This window comes from Rhinolophus sinicus, chromosome 15 (genome assembly GCF_057876585.1).
Source record: "Rhinolophus sinicus isolate RSI-liver-muscle chromosome 15, RSI-T2T, whole genome shotgun sequence".
Taxonomy (NCBI): Eukaryota; Metazoa; Chordata; class Mammalia; order Chiroptera; family Rhinolophidae; genus Rhinolophus; species Rhinolophus sinicus.
The window spans coordinates 35,808,161-35,812,385 of NC_142515.1; the positions used below are offsets into that span (position 1 = coordinate 35,808,161).

The window sequence follows — 4,225 nt, forward strand, 5'->3', positions numbered from 1 at the left end:
TCTCTATTCTGTTCCGTTTATCTATGTGCCTGATTTTATGTCAGTGCCATGCTGTTTTGATTACTATAGCCTTATACTATATGATTTGAGCAACAAAGTTCTTGAGGTAAGTGGGCTCAACTACTAATTGCAAGAAAGGCTGTAAACACTACTGAATAGAAAGAAGAAACAAGAGACAGAAAAATCAACATTTCCAGTCCTATTGGCACCCATATGAGTAACATCAGCAACAGAGATTTTCAGATATGAAATACCCTATAGAAAAGCATGCACTGAACTTAAATCCTTTGCAGAAATTAAATCCTGGGCTTCAATGAACACAATAACAACTTACGTAAATTCTGACAATTAACTGACAAAAGAAAAACAAATTGTTGAGCTCATTTGTATGAATTTAGTGGCTGTTTTTCTAAAGAAAATAATTACATCCATATGAAAAGTAGTCTTAAAAACAGAGAAGTCCGTTACTTCTTCACCAAGAGAAATTAGCAGAATTGTCATGTTCGCATGAGCTCTCATGGCAGTGGTATATCAATTCAGTACAAGCCTGTACCCAGCATTAAAAAGTCTACTACATGCTTCTCCCTTTCATCACTTTTTGTTGCTTAGTTCAGATTCAGAAAAAAAATATGACAAATACATAAACCCAAATGCTCTCTCCATTATGGTGAGTAAAACAACATTGAAGTTCTATATTTTGGCTGCTTATTTTATATATATAAACCTTGCGCCATTTCTTTATTAAGATGTTTGCTCCTTTTTAAAGCCAAGGTACATATTCTGAAATCATAAGTGTTTATTTTCAAACACCTAAATTTACTCAAATACTCTTCTATTAATGCTGCACTTTATTGTAACAGTCATTCTCAGGATAATGTGTCACAAGTGCTATTTGTTTCCCTATTCTTTTACATCTATAAACATGTATTAGGTACTCAGCATATACTACCTGTTTTTTTTAAATTTAATTAATCCTTTTAAGATTCCTGACATAGTTGCTATAATTATCTCAATTTGCAAGTTTGAAAATCAAGGTTCACTGATGTTCAGTAGCTACCTCATGACAGAGCAAAAAGGTGGTAGAACTGAAATTTCAATTTTATAATAATGCCCACACTTTCTTTTTTTTTTTTTTTTTTAGATTTTTCAGTAACAGGGTTTATTGTTTAAATATTTACAAGCAATAACCTATTGAAAAAGATTAATTTCTTACAAAATTCTGCATTCTGTATTCCCAAATCACTCTATCTTGCATTCACCTGCCACATTTTCCTTATGAATAGTTATTTTCTCAAAATTCTTAATTATTTGCTAAATAGCATGTTAAAAGTCTCTCTTAGGGAGCCCCCATCCCCCAGACTGATTTTTCTGATGTGAAATCTAGCTGAAGGTTTCTCTACTTTGATTTTAGGACTATTTCCTCAGGGTGAGAACTGTAACGTTGACTATAAAATGATCACTGAAGACTTTTCTTCTTTCATGATACCAGAAGTATTTTGTACAGTCTGAATCCTCACGTGCCACAAGTATTCCTGTATGAATAAAGGATTTCTCATAATTTTTCATTCAATCACTTCTCAAAGATGAATTATTAGGTATTCCTCAAGGTTTTATCCTCTCACACCTGTTCTAATGGTTATTCCTTCACTGAGTTTTCTTATGCACACCATGCTTTGTGCTTGGCTGAGTATTTGTTCACAGTGATTACAAACCGAAGCGTCTCCCAAGTGGAGTTTGCTCATGTTGTTTAACCATGAATTAGAAATGAAAGCATTCCCACGGATTACATATCTAGGGGTTCTCCCCTGTGCAAATTCATTTGTGTATTTAAAGTTTAGAGGTGTTGCTGAAGACTTCTGCTCCTTATTTATCCAGTGAGTTCTATTATGTCATCTATGATCAGATCACAGACTGAAGGTTTTGCCACACAGATGTTACACATATGGATTCTCCTCCATATAAACTTACATTATGTCAGATGAGTAAGGATGACTGTAGGATCTTCCACATTGACTACAGTGTTTCTTCAATGTATGAGTCTCTTCCTCATTCCTTACATGTATAATACTATGCCATCTAACGTCAGAATATTTACTGAAGGCATTCATAATTTTCTCTCCATTGTGGGTTCCCTCGTGGCGTCTAAGGACAGAACACTGACTGAAGGCTTTCCCACACAGATGACATCCATAAGGTTTCTCTCCAGTATGAGTTCTCTCATGTCGTCTTAGGGCAGAAAATTTACTGAAGGCTTTCCCACATAGATGACATTCATACGGTTGTTCTCCAGTGTGTGTTCTTTCATGCTGTCTGAGGTTAGAGGATTGACTGAAGGCTTTCCCACATAGATGACATTCATATGGTTTCTCTCCAGTGTGAGTTAGACTGTGTTTTCTAAGGTCAGAACTCTGAATAAAGGCATTCCCACAGATATGGCATTCGTATGGTTTCTCTCCAGTGTGAGTCATCTCATATCGTCTAAGGCTAGAGCAATTACTAAAGGTTTTCCCACACAGATGGCACTCATAGGATCTACCTCTAGTGTAAATTTGCTTACGTTGGTTAAGGTATGACTGGTCACTATGGGATTTTTGACACTATTTGCTGATGTAGGGTTTCTTTTCCATGTGAGTTAACAAATGTTGAGTCACTGTGGAACTATGAGTGAAATCTCCTCCCAAATCATTATTTTCATCAGGATCCTCTGCAGTATGAGATTTCTGCTTTGGCATGATTGCAAATGTGTCCTTCCTGCTGATATGTTGTGTGGTTATCATTTCTTGTTTTTTAATACTACTTTGCCTGCCTGGATTCTGGCTTTGGAGAAATCCAGTTCCATCACGCCACAGTTCTTGCTCCAACTGGAAAATCACATCTGTTTTTCAATGCTGATACCCCAGGGAGACCAGATGGCTGATAGTTTCCACCATCACATCTCTGAACAGCTTTCTCTGGAATGTGTCCAGCAGGGCCCACTCTTCCTGGGTGAAGTCTATAGCTACATCTTCAAACATCACTGATTCCAATGGCTGCATTGTCAATAACTCAGTTGTCAGCTGTCTTTCTCTGGTTTTCAGTCACAGACAGTCTAAGCACTAAGCAGGCAAAGCCTGCAAGGTGTCAGGTACACATCTCCATAGTGCAGAATGTTCAACGAGCATCTTCCAAAGCCTACAAACTCTGGAAATTTGAATCTTCTCTGTAATGCACAGGACGGAGAATGTCTTCAGCATCATAGAAACAGACAATGTTGAGGTGGTTACCGAGCTTTGCTCTCTGCCTGTTGTATGCATGTGCTGTGATGATGAATTTGAATCCTTTGCCTCCAGGGATAAGGAGTCTGAGCAACTGGAGAGTTGTTTAAATGTCTGGGAGATGGTGGCTGGATTCTGGGCACTGTTTCGTCTTATTTTCCTCTGTGAGTCACCCAACAGGGAGGACAGAGCTTTCAATCAGATCTGACGGTGGTAGGTGGAACAGAAGTCAGAAAATACAGCAAGACATTCAGGGCCGAGAAAGTGCCGTAGCATTAATATTCAGAGTAGCTGGGGCTTTGCAGGGCTGAGGGGCAGGGCATGGTCCCTGAGTCTGGCCACCTTCTGGTAGGACAGATTATCTGAAACAGACCCGGATCTGGACACGGCAGGACAGCGGCTGCTGACAAGGCGGGGCTCCCTTAGACCGGCTGGCGGGTACGGGTTCGGTAGTAAGTCCAGGACACTGGGCTCCGGGTGTGGGGGCCGCAGCGTTGGAGGAATGAACGTGCGAGTACTAACTAGAAAGAGTAAAACTCGCCCCAAGGAACCCGACGCTAGAGCTAGGAAATCTGCTTCTGAGTTGATAGGCAACTGTGCGCTCCGCCCACACTTTTTATCTGCATGGATTTGTCTCTCACCATCCCTGGTGATAATCATTTGAATTTACAATGATTTTTTTTTTTTTTTTTTCTAAGCCAAATTGTGACAGCTCCATAGTGGGTAGAGCTACTACTAAAATGATTGTGACTTCCAGGACATCAAGGAATTTCACGACTCAAGGGAAATACTACTTCTATTCTAAGATATCAATTTGATTAACTTTCCTATTATCTATCTTTAAATTTTATCGGATAGTTTGTGTAGAAATTTTGAGAAGTTTCTATACATCTACCTATGGATAAATATACAATAAATTAACTTGAGTAGGAAGTTTTATTAAAATTTTCCACTTCCACTAATTTTACTAG

General features: G+C 38.7%; 1 pseudogene; it reads right to left on the reverse strand.

Moving 5' to 3' along the window:
• Window positions 1-1,964: 1,964 nt before the first annotated feature.
• On the reverse strand, window positions 1,965-3,330 carry LOC109447384 (uncharacterized; annotated as a pseudogene).
• Between the last annotated feature and the right edge of the window lie 895 nt (window positions 3,331-4,225).